Source organism: Dendrobates tinctorius, unplaced genomic scaffold, assembly GCF_039654945.1.
Source record: "Dendrobates tinctorius isolate UK_male_01 unplaced genomic scaffold, ASM3965494v1 ptg000018l, whole genome shotgun sequence".
NCBI lineage: Eukaryota > Metazoa > Chordata > Amphibia > Anura > Dendrobatidae > Dendrobates > Dendrobates tinctorius.
In genome coordinates this window covers 17,761,335-17,779,626 of record NW_027361686.1, presented here as the reverse complement: position 1 = coordinate 17,779,626, position 18,292 = coordinate 17,761,335, and the positions used below count along the sequence as shown (strand labels likewise).

Here is an 18,292-nt window from a genome sequence, read left to right as displayed (position 1 = left end):
TTTTTTGTTTGTTTTTTTAATTGCAGCAGCAGCATATTATGGGGGGTATTTATGGAGCATCTTATGGGGCAGCATTAACCCTTGTGCAGCAGCATATTATGGGGGGGGGTATTTATGGAGCATCTTACGGGGCAGCATTAACCCTTGTGCAGCAGCATATGGGGGGTAATTATGGAGCATCTTATGGAGCAGCATTAACCCGTGTGCAGCAGCATATTATGGGGGGTGTTATGAACTGGTCACCGAGGATGGCAGGAATAGGCTAGACCACCAGCAAACCAGAAAGGTTGGTAACTTAGCGGATTGCAGACCCCTAATCCTAACAACACAACTAGCAGTAGCCGTGGGGCGTACCTAGGATGCCCTAGACGCCTCTGCACAGCCGGAGAGCTAACTAAGCCTAAAGCAAGAAAGATGAAATCCAAACTGCCCCAGAGTAGAACTCCAAAGGAATAAATAGCCCCCAAACATACAGTATATTGTCGGTGAGACAAGATGAGACACAAACGCAGGCAGAAAATAGACTGAGCAAATGATGGGGCACAAACTGACTAGATAGGAAAGATACTGTCTGCAATCACGCAAAAAACCCAACACGTCTTATGTACAAAAAAACACTGAGGTCTCACAACCTCTCCCCCACTATATCAGCATTCTGGTATGAACTGGCAGCAAAGCAAAAAGAGACTAATATAACAGAGGACTGAACAAACTGACACAAGCTGTAACATATGGAGCGGGGTCCAGCACTGCCCCAGCAGGTAACAATGCTAAACCCTCACAGCAAAGCAGAAAGAGGCAAAACCAGATTAGATGCAAAGGATTAGCAAATGAACAACTTAACTGAAAAATGCAGGATCAGGCAGGAGACAGCAGACCTCAGAATGCACAAGAAGAAAACTAATCACCAGCAGCAACTGAAGGAAGCCTGCTCACTTAAATACTCCAGTCAGTAACCCTGGATTTCCAATCGTCAGGTGGCAGACTTCGGCCAGCTCCACTACCCACAGTAACCACCAGAGGGAGCCCCAACTCAGAAGTCAAATCGAGATAGTTCACAACAGGGGGTATTTATGGAGCCTCTTATGGGACAGCATTAACTCTTGTGCAGCAGCATATGGGGGTATTTATAAAGCATCTTTCGGGCAGCATTAACCCTTGTGCAGCAGCATATTATGGGGAGTATTTATGGAGCATCTTATGGGGCAGCAATAAACCCTTGTGCAGCAGCATATGGGGGGGTATTTATGGAGCATCTTATGGAGCAGCATTAACCCTTGTGCAGCAGCATATTATGGGGGGTATTTATGGAGCATCTTATGGGGCAGCAATAAACCCTTGTGCAGCAGCATATGGGGGGTATTTATGGAGCATCTTATGAGGCAGCATTAACCCTTGTGCAGCAGCATATTATTGGGGGTATTTATGGAGCATCATATGGGGCAGCATTAACCCTTGTGCAGCATATAGGGGGTATTTATAGAGCATCTTACAGGGCAGCATTAACCCTTGTGCAGCATATTATGAGGGGTATTTATGGAGCATTTTATGGGGCAGCATTAACCCTTGTGCAGCAGCATATGGGGAGTATTTATGGAACATCTTATGGGGCAGCATTAACCCTTGTGCAGCAGCATATGGGGGTATTTATGGAGCATCTTCTTGGACCACCATTAACCCTAGGCTTATACGCGAGTCAATAAGTTTTCCCAGTTTTTTGTGGCAAAATTGGGGGGGGGGGGGGTCGGCTTCTACACGAGTATATACGGTAATTAAATTTGCAGACGATGCAAAGCTAAGAGGGATAGCTAACACTAGAGAAGACAGAGAAAGGATTCAGAAGGATCCATATAAACTTGAACAATTGACAGTGATTAATATAATGGTATTTAACAAGAAGAAATGCAAGATTCTACATCTGGGCAAGAAAAATGAAAATTGCATCTATAGAATGGGAGGAATAGAACTAAGCAACCGCAAGTGTTAAAAAGACTTGGGTATACTAATAGATCACAGACTGCACGAGTCAACAGTGTGATGCAGCAGAAAAAATAAGCAAACAGTTCTAGGATGTATTAAGAGAATAGAGACTACATCATGTGAAGTAAATATCCCTCTCTACTCCTCCTTGGTCAGACCTCTTCTGGAATAATGTGTTCAGTTCTGGGCACCATATTTTAAAAAAGAAATTGAAAAACTGGAGCAAGTTTAGAGAAGAGCTAACAAGATGGTGAGCGGACTGCAAAGTATGACCTATGTGGAATGATTAAAGGATCTGGGAATGTTTGGCTTGCAAAAAAGAAGGCTAAGAGACTTAGTAGCGGTCTATAAATATCTGAAGGGATGTCACAGCGTAGAGGGACCATTCTTATTATCATTTGCACATGGAAACATGAGATGCAATGGAATGAAACTGAAAGGGAGACGATACAGATTAGATATTAAAAAAAACTTTTTGACAGTGAGGGTGAATAATGAGTGAAACAGGCTGCCATGAGAGGTGGCGAGTTCTCCTTCAATGGAAGTCTTCAAACAGAGACTGGACAGACATTTCTCTGAAATGGTTTGCGACTCCTGCATTGGATAGGTGATAACTTGACTATCAGCAGGTGTCCCACCTTTTATCTCCGAAAGGGATCTTTTAACCCTGTTACAAGATGGCGTGGCAGGTTGGAGAGCCAACCACAGGAACTTTCACAAAAAGCAAGTATAGCACTCTGCAGCCCTTTAGAAAAAGAATGAAGGGCAGGTTACTTATAAGCACTGCTGCACCACTCTAACACTCTAAGGCTGAGTTCACACGTGGCGTTTTTTTCGCGTTTCCGCGGCGGTTTTAACCGCGCGATTTTGCCGCGAAAACGCGAAAAATAAGCATCCCATGCATTCCTATGGGATTCCGCAATGCTGTGCTAATGCTGCGGTTTTTACCGCGGCGGAATCGCTTCGTGGTAAAAAACGCAGCATGCTTATTATTTTGCGGAATCGCGGCGATCCCGCACCCATAGGATTGCATTGTTCCGCTTCCTTCCCGCATGTGGCTGTGCACACCATGTGGAAAGTAAGCAGAACAATTGCGGATGGTACCCACGGTCCGGAGGAGAGGAGACTGTCCTCCGGGCTTTGGGTACCATATCCCTGTAAAAAATAGAATTATAAAATAAAAAATATTGTTATTCTCACCCTCCGACATCCCGCGCAGTCTTCCCGCTTCTCTCCACGCTCCGGTCCCAGTAATCCTTTGCGAAAATGCCCGCGATGGCGTCCGATCTCGCGGGATCGCGAAGTCTCGCGGTCATTCGCGAGACGTCGCGATCCCGCGAGAACGGACGTCATCGCGGGCATTTTCGCAAAGGATTACTGGGAACGGATGCGCGGGACGTCGGAAGGTAAGAATAACAGTATTTTTTTTTTTTTTTTTACATTCTATCTTTTACTATTGATGCTGCATAGGCAGCCTCAGTAGTAAAAAAGTTGGTCACACTTGTCAAACACTGTTTGACGAGTGTGACCAACCTGTCAATCAGTTCTCCAAGCGATGCTACAGATCGCTTGGAGAACGCTAGCATTTTGCAAGCTAATTACGCGGGAATTTAAAATGCGATTTTCCCGCAGACTGGAATTCCGGAATTCTCGCGGTAATTTCCGCGAGAGTTCCGGTACGTGTGCACTTAGCCTAACAGGGATAAAAGTGTGCCGATATGCTAATCAGTCTGGTCCCAGCACTGGACCCCCACTCCAATGAGAAAGTTATCCACTATTGTATGGACAGGCAATAACTTGTGTTAATCAGACACCCACTGAAGTACCAATGTGCATAGGGGCAGGAAAATGAGGAACAAATATATTTTTCTTTCCAGGTTTCGGCTAAGTATCTGACTGTTGACCTGTAATGATGTTACCATGCAACACTTGTATTCTTTACTATAGTTAATCTTATCAATGACATGGGAAAAATAACCTTTGCCCTTCTCCCGTTAACCTTTAACTAGAAAAATAAGAGTATCAATTGTTTTACAGAAAGAATATGCAGGATACAAACCTCTAGGGCCAGGTTCACACAGCACAGTTTGGGCTTTTTTAACATTTTACATGTCTTTATTATAACCAGAAAAGGAATTCTAAAAACAACAAATATATTCTAGAACTAACCATTTTTAAGGAGCCACTCATTGTTTCCTGCTAAAAAGAAAGCATCAAACTGGACTGTGTGAACAATGTCAGGAAAGAACAAAACTGAAGATACAATTATGTGCTAGCTCACTAACACTTGAGGAGCGGTTCACATAGAAGAAAGCCAGCTTCGTTTACTGTGGCGCATGGCCGGTATTTCTTTTAGTGAGCAGCACAGCAGCCTATGTGGCCGATATACGGAGGACGAGCCTAGAAGGGCTGACGTCTACACTGCAGTATGCAGGATTCAGGTTTGCTTTTCTCACAGAGGTGGCATGACAGATTCTGGAGGAACATGTCAAAGTTTTTCTCTTATTTTCATCTGTGTCAGAAAACTGATGACTCCATAAAACCTGCAGATAATATCCATCAGAACGGCCACCAACAACAGTGTGTCCAGAGGACAGTGATCCAGCTCTGCAAGATTCCTCTAACACACACACCCTGCGGTTTGTTAGCCACTGGGGAACGTGCTGCAGGTGAGACTGGTCAGACCGGCGGGTGCCCGGCAGCTTCTTCTCGCCCGCTGCCCTGGACTGACCGATCTCTCCCTATACACACACTACTAATCTATGCTTCGCTCTGCAGCACAGCAGCGCTTCACAGATAAACGCTATGATGCAGCCAGATTCTGATCCATGCTGCCAGTGGATCGGTCAGGTTGGGCCACTGACTCAACAGAAGACATAAAAGTACATTTCAGCATTTATTTAAATACTAAAAATATAATAATTCAAAATATGACAGTGGCTACAACCCTCAATGACTGCACAGGCTGAGCTGCCTTGTATGTAGCAGTCTTACAGACATGTCTCTGAGGCCGCCGGGTCACTGAGCTCAGCACTAGTGTTTCCTGAATTGGCCAGAGGATCCATTAACATGGCTAATATTTCCTGTATTGCACATGGTGTGGAAAGCCAGGACTACAGCGCCCCCTACCTGCTGGTCTACAAACAGCAGTAGGCAGCACTTCAGGAATGGAGGTGTCTTATTCACCAATATCAGATCAGCAATGTTTTGTCTCCGATTCGTAGTCTCTCTGGCAGTAAGGTGGTAAAAAGACCCGCAGCTTCCATCACAAATACTCTCATTACATCCAAAATCACGGTGCACAGCACTCGTGTGCCCGACTGTACAGAAATACATCTCACCTTGTGTAACCAGGCCACAGAGTGCATCATTCAGTATGGAAATCTATGCCCCAATCAGGTAGCAGGACATAGCAATGTCTCCTCGTTATTAATATTTAACTCAATGGTGTGTCCATTTCTGGCTCCATGTGTGCGGAGGTGGTGGCAGGGCCTGTCGGAGCGAGCGGTCACCTCCCTGCTCAGCCACGAGCCCTCATTGTAGGGTATCCCATGTTCCCTGCTGTCCTCCTCTCTCAGGGTTTCTGGAAACCGGCCCCAGCACAGTCCAGGCCGTACTCAGGACACTTAGGCCATCTTCCTCTATTGCACCAATACTGCAGATGCTGTTTAACTGTCCAAATGCAGATGTGGCTTTATGATGACTCCTGGCAGTGTGTGAGGAGCCTGTGTAAAATGCAGAATCAATGCTTTCCTGTGTAGGGAAGGTGACCGGACGGACGGACTAGTCAGAGTGAAGAAGGAAAGGTTTGCACAGTGTAGGTAGGTGTCAGTTATTGCAGTGGGGAAACAGCTAGGAAAGTGTAGTGGACGTGCAGTACCTGGGTTGACCATTAGAGGGCAGGGAGGAGTGTGAGCAAAGGACTTGACATCAGCTTAGGGCTTAGGAAACCGTTGGCTATGGGGGGCGGAGTTACAGGGAACCAGGAAAGGTATAAATACTGAGGGAGGGTTCCAGAAAGTTCCAGTCCTCAGGGGGAGCTCAAGTGACAGGAGGACTACGATAGTCTGGGCACTCTGAGGAAAACCAAATCAGGGGGGACTGAGGACAGAGAACGTCAGGGGAGTGGTCCTGACAGGAAAGTACCGCAGAAAAGACGAGGCACTGAGGTAAAGCATATCGTACTGAGAGAGACGACTGTTCAGTAAAAGTACTGTTGGTTTACGGGCCTAAGGCAGCCACAGTGACGGATCTGACAGGAGCGTCAAAGAGTGAAGAGGGGACGGTGCATACATACACGTCCCCAGTGTAAAGTACGGTGTGTGGGAAGCGGCTCTGGGAATGGAGGGCCGATAAGTAAAGTGAAGCAAAGTGAAGTGCATTGAAGTGCGGTGTATTGCAGAGGCCGTCAAGTGGGCGGCAAGAGAATAAAACTTGGACCTGTTGTACCCGACATTTGCCTCCATCGTGTCTCTGTTACATCTCTGCGCGGTAAGAGAAGGACCACCCCCCAGCTCGGCTCACGACCCTACACTTGGCGTAGTCGGCAGGATCAACGCCGCTAATACGTCATCTTCTGCGGCAGGCCTGCCTCAAAGAATGGAAAAAGACTGGGACTACGCTGTTTGGATTACAATCACCTGTGAATTACAAATTACCTACCTGTGGAATACAAATGGGGAGCGCTGTGGCGGATCTGTGTGGCCAGCAGAGGATCCGGGGCGGTACCAAGTACTGTGCAGTATGGCGGTATTGCTTCAGCGTAGAGGAGAGGTCCGGGTGTTCGCAGTTGTTCAGAATGGACTGGGACCCCCTCCAACGTACCCCAAAGGGAAGCGGTATGTGCCCGGAGACCGACGCTTCCATATATTGGACCCTGACCGGTGGGTGGAGAGGCCTGCCGACGCCCCACCCCACAGAGGGAGTGACACCGAAGAAAAGCTTGGGTGCGGCTGCTTGGCGCCATTTGACTGCTGCCCACCGGACGGTATGAGACGCTGCGGGTGTCGGGGCATCGGCCGCCTGGAGTGGCAATGGCGGCGGGAGACTGAGCTGCGCCAGAAGACGTCATCTTCAGAGCCACAGGCAGGAAGCGGAGCCTGTGCGGAGCCAGAAGGAGCGGCCGCCATTGATACCGGCGGAGGACTTCACCGCAGAGTCCCTGAGCCTGGAGGCTAGGCCCGCGGAACTAGTTGAGGAGCGGAGACTGCGGGAGGAGCCGCGTGGTGACGTGACGGAGGCCGCGGCGCCGGGGAAGGTGAGAGTACCCCCGGCCCTGCCGGCAGCGTCACAAGCGGCCCCCACCATTCTGCCGCGGCATGCAGCCTCCAGCATATCGGACGGTCTGGCCGCAGAGGGCCCTATGGTGCACGCGGAGTTGAGCGAGGCCCCTGCCCCCATCCCCAAGTCATCCCGTCCGGAGACATCAGCGCGGAGCTCAGTTACAGAAGGCTCGGCTGTGCTCCCCTGACCGGTAACAGCTTCATTACCAGAACCGGCCGCCACTCCGATTCTGTTGGAGGTTTTGGATGCGGCCTACCCTGCGGTCACGGCTATGCCAGCGCTAGAACCGGCTGAGGCCTGCTTGACAGGCCCTGCGACTCAGTCTTCTGGAAACACAGCTGTTCCCGTTCGCCACCCGGCCCCATCGGCTGCTGGGCCGCAGATATCGGCCACCTCTGCCCCACACGCTTTTTCGGCAAAGTCACGCCCACCGGACTCTGGGACTGGCGCGGCACCCTCTGTTTGGGTTGCGGGGGTTATTAAGGGGAAGAAGGCTCGGGAGCAAGCGGTTTGGAAACAGCTGCATGAAAAGGGGGAGGCTGGCATGGCGGTGAAGAGATCACGGGGACGGCTGGTATACACCAACATCGAAAGATGATATGGTTTTATCCGGGATGAGACTGGACAAAAGGTCTATATTAATGTGGCATCTATTTGTCACGGCCGGGCTCTACATGAGGGGGACTGGGTGTCGTACTACAAGGAGTACTGCCCCGTGGCTACTACGCGGTAGCTGTGGTTGCAGAGCCAGAGGACCGTGAACCCCCATAGTATGAACTCCTAGGACACTCCCTATATCCCGGGCGTTCCACGGCTGTGGGGCCCCTCGCTGCCGGCCGCCTGGGAGTGGTTTGAACTCTCTAAATTTCGTTGCACCGTTGTGCCAAAGCATAAGGACAGATGATGTATACGTTAATGAAAAGTTAGCAAGGGAGTGCATATGTCCAAGGAAGGGGGGGGGGGAGGAAAAAGCATGTGATGTTTATTTGTTAAATGCTGGTTTAAAGAAAATGAGCAAAAGAAAATGAAAAAAAAATATAAAAATGGGTACTTGTGCTATTATAAAGTTGTTTAAATGTATAATATGCCAAAGTAAAATGCAACAGGTCCGGATAAGAGAAGGTCTGAGGGACCAAAGGGAAGTGTGAGATCCGAAGAAGGATCTATGTGTTAAGAGGTCTGGGAGACTGGGACGCCGACCATGACATGTAATTGAAAGAACGGTACAAGGGTGGAAGATGTGAAAAGACGGCCGTCCTAGGTCAGGTCCCCGACACCACGGACACCCCTGAAGGAGAAAGATGGACGCCGGCAATGAACTGGTAGGTGTGAGGCCTCGATCATGGAGTACCAGATAGTGGAAGGTAACAGAAGGGGAGAGTAGGGGAAGGTACACGCCATAGGGAGAATATGGGTGTACCTAGCCCAGTGTGAAAGACATTGTCATGTGGCATGCGCGCTGGTGAGTAGCAGTAGGCTACTCAGAGCATGGTGCTCCCAGTATGGTTCGGCCCCCGCAGGTAGTGGGTTTGGCCCAACAGCTGGTCCGACAACAGAGTGTAGGTGAAGCTTCAGAACGACGAAGGCAGGGATGACGATTGTCGAGGACAACAATGGACAAAGGAAGGGGGAGTGTAGGGAAGGTGACCTGACGGATGACAGACTAGTCAGAGTGAAGAAGGAAAGGTTTGCACAGTGTAGGTAGGTGTCAGTTATTACAGTGGGGAAACAGCTAGGAAAATTTAGTGGACGTGCAGTACCTGGGTTGACCATTAGAGGGCAGGGAGGAGTGTGAACAAAGGACTTGACATCAGCTTAGGACTTAGGAAACCGTTGGTCATGGGGGGCGGAGTTACAGGGAACCAGGAAAGGTATAAATACTGAGGAAGGGTTCCAGAAAGTTCCAGTCCTCAGGGGGAGCTCAAGTAACAGGAGGACTACGATAGTCTGGGCACTCTGAGGAAAACCAAATCGGGGGGACTGAGGAGAGAGAACGTCAGGGGAGTGGTCCTGACAGGAAAGTACCGCAGAAAAGACGAGGCACTGAGGTAAAGCATATCGTACTGAGAGAGACGACTGTTCAGTAAAAGTACTGTTGGTTTACGGGCCTAAGGCGGCCACAGTGACGGATCTGACAGAAGCGTCAAAGAGTGAAGAGGGGACGGTGTATACATACACGTCCCCAGTGTAAAGTACGGTGTGCGGGAAGCGGCTCTGGGAACGGAGGGCCGAAAGTAAAGTGAAGCAAAGTGAAGTGCATTGAAGTGTGGTGTACTGCAGAGGCCGTCTAGTGGGCGGCAAGAGAATAAAAACTTGGACCTGTTGTACCCGGCATTTGCCTCCATCGTGTCTCTGTTACATCTGTGCGCGGTAAGAGAGGGACCACCCCCCAGCTCGGCTCACCGAACCTACACCTGCATGAAAAATACATTTAAAAAAATCATCGCTTCAAATCTCCACCAAAAATGGAGCAGACATGAAAAATGCATGAATCAGAGAAGAATGTTATCAGGTATTATGGTGCGGACAACTGTAGAAAACATACAGCTAAAATGCAGCGTGTGTGAGCACAATGTGTATGGGCACTGTATGTCAGGGATATACGGACTCATGGCGGATGTAATGCACCCTGTGTACTTACCACTCACTGTTACTGAGAAAGACTCCGAAAAGGAGACAAACGGCGCTGTTATTGCACTGCCCGTTATATTGTGTACACCACAAAATGGGATCAATGCGAGACCTCTACAAATAATACCACCATTTCAATAGTCAATTTAAAAGAACATGATACTGAAATAATAAAAATATTAGACATACAGTGATTACGGAAAGTATTCAGATCCCTGGAAATTTTTCACTCTTTGTTCCATTGCAGCCATTTGGTAAATTCAAAAAAGTTCATTTTTTTTCTCATTAATATACACTCTGCACCCCATCTTGACTGAAAAAAAAAATAGAAGAAATGTAGACTTTTTGCAAATTTATTAAAAAAGAAAAACTGAAATATCACATGGCCATTTCCTTTGAGCTCATGATCCTCATTTGGTCTGACATGCAGTGAGGTCTTAGGCTGTGTGCACACGCTGCGGATTTTGCTGCGGTTCCGCAGCAGTTTTGGCCGCTGCGGACCCGCAGCAGTTTTTGCTGCGGTGTACAGTACCATGATTCCCTATGGGAATCAAAAAACGCAGTGCAGACGGTGCGGAATTTTCCGCGCGGATTATCTGCGGTTTTCAATCCGCAGAAAGAATTGACATGTCAATTCTTTCTGCGGATTCCGCTGCGGTTTGCCATCTCCTCCACTGAGGAGATGGAAAACCGCAGGGCAAAACCGCATAGCAATCCGCAGGTAAAACCGCAGGTATTTTGACCTGCGGTTTCACCTGCAGATTTTACAAAATCCGCACCTAATCCGCAGCGTGTGCACACAGCCTTATATAGACAGCTGTGTGCCTTTACAAATCAAGTCCTATCAGTGTAATTAAACACAGCTGGACTCCAATGAAGGAGCAGAACCATCTCAAGGAGGATCACAAGGAATTGGACAGCATGTGACTTACATATGAGTGCCTGAGCAAAGGGCCTGAATACTTATGACCATGTGATATTTCAGTTTTTCTTAGATAAATTTGAAAAAATTTCCACATTTGTTTTAAGTGGCACCACAGTACCCTAAAGCACACTACAGCAAAGCTGCTTACAAGCATCACAAACAATCCAAACATCTGCCTTGGGGTCTTTCCAGCTTGCCCAGCCTATTTTAGCCAAATTGGAGGATTGCACACTTCACTGCAGGTGAGTCACATATGCAAACACATCTGTATACATGCAGTGCTTTTTCGCTGAATACTTCGCCCCACACACACACAAATGATGCACCATTTGAAAGGTAAACTTGCTCCCTTCAGCAAGAAAACAGCCAAATAAACCACACATTCACGATTTTATCACTAAATACAGTTTAAAACAGTCATTTTCATAAACCTGCAGAAAGACACAATGACCTGCAGGTGGCACCTCAACCGGAAGACATTTTTTGGCCTCTACTTATCAAACCAATTTATTGTATTACCAATCTACATTTATAATACAAAAAGTATCATACAGATAAAGGAGTAAAACGAAATGCACCTGAGCACAGGTGACCGGTCTAACAGGCTAGTCTAGGGCAGTTTCTCCCCACCCTGCTCCCCTTGAGTGACAGGTCTCTCCGTACATGAGTGTATGGATGCCTGTGTATGGCAGATCTGACACTCAATGAGGACGGGGAAGTGTCTCTGGGGACCGGCCATTTAGATAGTCACACGAGATGCATGGTCCTCACCTGCCTATAAAATGTCTGACATGACGGCGCGGACTGTGATCCTCCCTGCACGTAGTATAGACAGTGCGCCTCTGTAGAAAGTGCGGGCAGCCACCATTCCCTGCTCTACTCCACTGACGACACAGCACCCAGAAATAACGGAGGCCTCTTCCTCTGTACGATGTCTGTGTGTCCATCTGTCACGCCAGATCTCACTGATTGCTGTTTTTGACACCAGATGACATTTTTTACATTATAAATAAATATTTTGGTGTAATACTTGAACATGTTTCTTGGTTAATTTTTATTCCTACCATTTATTATATTCATTTATCAAGTCATTGATAGCATTCCTTTATGGCAGGTTACATATGACCGGCGTCTTCTCTGCACGTTGCTTTATAGAGATTACTGACTGCAGTGTAATAATGGTGATAGTTTATTAAATGCGAGTTGTTCTTTCCACAAACTTTGCATACATCAATAGGACAGGCCAATGGAACTTTGTAATAGAGAAATCTGCCTTCTTCCCCACTTTTCAGCCATTACCTTTTCTCCCCTTCTGCATCCTGAATTAGTCAGCTCAAACATGACAAAACAAGCTGCCATCGCAGTGAGGGGGTCAGGTGACACAGCCCATTATACTCTACGGACAGGGGGAGAAGTAAGGAATCAGGCAGCGGAAAGTCTCTTACCTCACCCCAGAGCTGGATACACAGTGACACAGCTGCTGGATAATTTCCTGAATGCTGCTGCTTTTGTCTGCATGATAAAACCAATTTAATGCAGGACTCTCTCTCTGGTTCCCCGGCATCGCGCTCCTGTGCAGGCAAACTTCTCTGCCCTCCGCTTGCTTCATGGCTCCCCGGCATCGCGATCCAGCGCAGGCGTACTTCTCTGCCCTGTTGACGGTAGAGGAAAGAGCTGCAGTGCGCAGGCGCCGAGAAAGATCAGAGAGGTCCAGCGCCTGCACACTGCAGTACTTTACTCTGCAGAAGCGCGATTCTGGGGAGCGATGAAGCAAGCAGGAGGGCAGCGTCGCAAGAAGATGGGAGGGGCCTGACTGGCGACACTTATCGGACCGGACCGCCCCCGGGTGAGTATAATAAAACAATAAAACTTATTTTTCTTACCTTTCAGGTTAGATCGGGGCTTATCTACAGCATTACAGAATGTTGCCAGTGATGAATAAAAAGAGACATACAGGGAGGAGGCAGATTTATCAACACTGTATGTGTGCGCAGAATTGGTACAGGGTGCAGTATGGCGGCATGAAGTGATGGAGTGCGGAGACCTCGCCAGTAGCCCACATGAGCTGTGGATTACAACAAATTAGGGGATGTATTTCATCTATATCACAAGCCTCCTAGTAACTTTTGGGCCGGAATATTTTTACACTAATACTGCTGTTACAATGACAGAAACAGCAGCAGACGCGTCTTGCATTCACTTTAACCATTTCATGACCAGCCTATTTTTCATTTTTGTCTGTGCGATTTTTCCTCCCCCATAGACGCTGCTGTATGAGGCCTTATTATTGGCAGAACACCTTGTAGTTTTTGACTGACTTATCTGAAAAACAGGAGAAATGTTAACATTGTTTACTGTGCAGTACAAATGACCTGAAAACACGGCTCTCTCCAATAAGTGACATTGTAGAGTTACCAAATTCTAAGGTGGTTTATATTTTAGTTGTTAAAAAAATGTTAATTTTTTAAACTAAGGTTTATTGTTGCCATTTATGAGACCAGCAACGTTATTCACTCTTTTGTCAATAGCTTTTTATTGCAATTATTTTAGAAAAAGTGCAGCAAGCAACAAACAGCAATTCTTGAGCTTTGATTGTTTTCTTTTTGCCATTTGACGTATGGTATAAATCATTTTAGAGGGTAATAGAATTTTTTATTTGTATTTGTGTGTATTTTTTTTTTTTTTTTTTTACTTCTGGTCTCTTCGAGACCTGGGATTGTTTGATCGATTATACTATACTAGATGGAGGCCCGATGCTATCGCATCAGGAGGGCGGTAATGTCAGGGGGCAGGCTTTGCAGCGTTGAGAATCTCTCCCCCTCATGTACTCACCTACATTATACAGCAGGAGATCGCAGAGGATACATTTTGTGAGGTAAAATATTGTTTAAACACAGTCAGTGAAATATTTTACCTCACAAAATGAATCCTCTGTGATCCCCCACTGTAATGTCAGTATTGTCTTTTGCTTCCTCCCCTGCCCAGGAGATGTGGTATGCTCCATACACGGTCAGACACAGACCATTCTTAAAATGAACTTTCGTTCGAGGGAAATCCCGTTTAGGCTATGTGCCCACAGTAGCGCTTTTGAACGCTCAGGAAACAGGTTCTCCAGCCCAGAAAATGCACGTTTTTTTCCGCGCGTCTTTTGGACTATAGGAAATATTCAAAAACGCAGACCTAAGCGGAAATTAATGAACATGCTGCATTTTTTACCGCCAAGCGTTTCCTTAGCGGTAAAAAATGCATCCATTGGCACAAAAAGGCCAAAATGCATTAAAATGAATGGGATGCTTCTTTTAAGCGTTTTTGATGTGGTTTGACCCCGAAAAACGCATCAAAAACGCTTAAAAAATGCAACGTGGGCACACAGGCTTAATGTGACCGGCTTCCTCTGCCTGTAGACACAACGCGCATCTGCTGCTGCCAAATTATTCGCTGCGCCTGCCCGGAATTCACACAGGCGCAGTGCGACGGTGTTCCGCTGGTGGTACCGCGCAAGAGGCTGCGTGAGTGTCTGTGTGAGTTGCATACGGCGTACAGAGTGTGTGTGGGTGTGTTGCGTACGGCGTAATAGAATGTGTGTACGTGTGTGTGTGTGTGTGGTGCGACAGTGTCCTTCTGGTGGTACCGCACAATAGGTTGGTACCAGCAGCAGTTTCCATATTGAGACACCCATCACTTGAGTGTCCCAATATGGCGGTCAGTGAACTTCCTCTGCTTGGAATTCTGGGATACGGTGACATCAGGACAGAACAGGAAATGAAAACATTACCAGGCAATTATATAAATAGATCACCACTGTAATCTGAAAGACAGCAAGTGATTGCCAGAGGCGCTGCCGTTTATCCACTTAGGTGCCGCAGTTAACCCCTTGGGGGCTCCACACAGCACCACGCTGCACACAGAGCTCCACGCTGCGCACGCACACAGAACACCAATCCTCACGGCCAAATGACGGATACAGAAAAAAGTTGTCAGAAAACAACACACACCTATTTTTTCACAATGGTCATTTTTTGTTAAATCTAAAATGAAACCCGCCAAATGTAATAGTGACGCTTGTTACCATTTATATCGCTCCTATATAACGCTACGGTCATATGAATGGAGTCATAGACACTAAAGCTCGTAACACTAGCCTCACACGTCCGGGCCTCACGGGTCAGTCACTGTGCACACACAGACGCAGCAGTACCGCGTCACTGGCGGCCGCAGAGCGGGCACGGGCCTGGCACTGACTGTGCGCTCCGGGTGACAGCACAGCGCCCGAGGCTGCAGGCACCTCTGCCAGCTGACCAGGCCTGGACTCGGCACAGCGCCCCCGGCAGGTAGATGAGGAGGCGCCCACAGTGCAGCACTGTGCCGGGGAGCACATCACTATCGCATCATACTGTACAGAACAGAGCGGCGGCATCACGTGACGCGTTACCTGCTGGCTGCACCGAGTCCTGCCTCCTGCCGTCTGGCCACCGACTTCCCTGCAATGAAACAGCTGACAGTGAGGAAGCGGCTGCCCGTGATCCGGGAAGGTGGACGGCAGAGCGAAGAGCCCGGCAGCCTGCACGTCACAGCGCCCCCTGCTGACGGCCGAGGGTAGCACTGCAGGAGCCTGGTGGTAGGAGGATGAGTGTGCGGCATCAGGTGTGCACACGCTGCGGATTTTGCTGCGGTTCCGCAGCGGTTTTGGCCGCTGCGGACCCGCAGCAGCTTTTGCTGCGGTGTACAGTACCATGATTCCCTATGGGAATCAAAAGCCGCAGTGCAGACGGTGCGGAATTTTCCACGCGGATTATCTGCGGTTTTCAATCCGCAGAAAGAATTGACATGTCAATTCTTTCTGCGGATTCCCCTGCGGTTTGCCATCTCCTCCATTGAGGAGATGAAAAACCGCAGGGCAAAACCGCAGAGCAATCCGCAGGTAAACCACAAGTCTTTTGACCTGAGAATTTACCTGCGGATTTTTCCAAATCCATGCAGAAAAATCCGCAGGACCGAAAACTACGTGTGCACATAGCCTAATGGATTACTAACAGATCACCACACAGTATCATGTTATCAACAGGATATCTGCAGTTTACACTGACGGTGTGCTGCTGAGAATAATTTTTGTTCTGGCATAAGCAATCCAATTACACGAATAGGCAGCATTTTGCTTGTTTAGTATAATGCATCCCATAGTCCTCCACATAGTATAATATATTCCCCATAGTCCTCCATACAGTATAATACACACCTCATAGTCCTCCATATAGTGTAATACACCCCATAGTCCTCCACATAGTATAATATATTCCCCATAGTCGTCCATACAGTATAATACACACCTCATAGTCCTCCATATAGTGTAATACACCCCATAGTCCTCCACATAGTATAATGTATTCCCCATAGTCCTCCATACAGTATAATACACACCTCATAGTCCTCCATATCGTGTAATACACCCCATAGTCCTCCACATAGTATAATGTGTTCCCCATAGTCCTCCATACAGTATAATACACACCTCATAGTCCTCCATATAGTGTAATACACCCCATAGTCCTCCACATAGTATAATGTATTCCTCATAGTCCTCCATACAGTATAATACACACCTCATAGTCCTCCATATAGTGTAATACACCCCATAGTCCTCCACATAGTATAATGTATTCCCCATAGTCCTCCATACAGTATAATACACACCTCATAGTCCTCCATATAGTGTAATACACCCCATAGTCCTCCACATAGTATAATGTGTTCCCCATAGTCCGCCATACAGTATAATACACACCTCATAGTCCTCCATATAGTGTAATACACCCCATAGTCCTCCACATAGTATAATGTATTCCTCATAGTCCTCCATACAGTATAATACACACCTCATAGTCCTCCATATAGTGTAATACACCCCATAGTCCTCCACATAGTATAATATATTCCCCATAGTCCTCCATACAGTATAATACACACCTCATAGTCCTCCATATAGTGTAATACACCCCATAGTCCCCCACATAGTATAATGTGTTCCCCATAGTCCTCCATACAGTATAATACACACCTCATAGTCCTCCATATAGTGTAATACACCCCACAGTCCTCCACACAGTATAATATATTCCCCATAGTCCTCCATACAGTATAATACACACCTCATAGTCCTCCATATAGTGTAATACACCCCATAGTCCCCCACATAGTATAATGTGTTCCCCATAGTCCTCCATACAGTATAATACACACCTCATAGTCCTCCATATAGTGTAATACACCCCATAGTCCTCCACATAGTATAATATATTCCCCATAGTCGTCCATACAGTATAATACACACCTCATAGTCCTCCATATAGTGTAATACACCCCAAAGTCCTCCACATAGTATAATGTGTTCCCCATAGTCCTCCATACAGTATAATACACACCTCATAGTCCTCCATATAGTGTAATACACCCCATAGTCCTCCACATAGTATAATGTGTTCCCCATAGTCCTCCATACAGTATAGTACACACCTCATAGCCCTCCATATATTAAAATACACTTCAGTCCTCCATAGAGTTTAATACACTGAAAAAACTTACACAAGAACAATCCTCCAAATGGTACGTATAAAATAGAAATTTTATTGAATCATATTTTAAAATATTCTAAAAAGGGATAACAATACACACACAAAAAAAGAAAAAAATGAAAAAACAAGTAAACAATGAGCAAATGGAAAAATTACATCCAATAATAATGGTAAATGTAAAACGGCTTGCAATAGTATCCCAGAATAAATAAATAACAGCAAAATGTTTACAAAATATGCCAGGAAGAAATAAAACACTGCAAACAACTGGAGGTTCTAACACATCAAACTGGATATACAATCTGGGTTATAATCATCTAAGAAACAGGAACCCATGTGAATAAAATCATAAGATATACAAAATGGTAAAAGGGACCTGTAAGCTAATTCAATTTCTTAGCACATCATGTCCGGTCAGTAGGTGGACAAAATGTGTAAAGTGCATGACAATAATTAAAAATATATAATATATCTAATTATAGAATAATCATAGTTACCCAGGATCCAAACTGCTACAATATGCCCCTTGACGCGCGTTTGGAGAGTCTCTTCCTCAGAAGAGGTGCATGAGTATAATACACTCTCTATAGTCCTCCATATATTAAAATACACTCCTCAGTCCTCCATATAGTCTAATGCAATCCTCAGTCCTCCAAATAATATTATATACTTCCCATAGTCCTCCATATAGTATAATACACTCCTCATAGTCCTCCATATATTAAAATACACCCCTCAGTCCTCCATATAGTATAATACACTCCTCAGTCCTCCATATAGTATAATACACTACTCAGTCCTCCATATAGTATAATACACTATTCTTAGTCCTCCATATATTAAAATACACTGCTCAGTCCTCCATATAGTATAATACACTCCTCATAGTGCTCCATATAGTATA

The 18,292-nt window shown here is 46.5% G+C and overlaps 1 protein-coding gene across 1 annotated transcript in view; it reads right to left on the bottom strand.

Annotated features, from left to right (window-relative positions):
• Window positions 1–15,371, bottom strand: part of LOC141082566 (myosin-10-like) — a 197,448-nt gene extending 182,077 nt beyond the window's left edge. Inside the window, exon 1 of the mRNA XM_073566532.1 lies at window positions 15,252–15,371. The gene's annotated coding sequence lies outside the window, so the exon portion shown is untranslated. The remainder of the gene's footprint in view (window positions 1–15,251) is intronic.
• Between the last annotated feature and the right edge of the window lie 2,921 nt (window positions 15,372–18,292).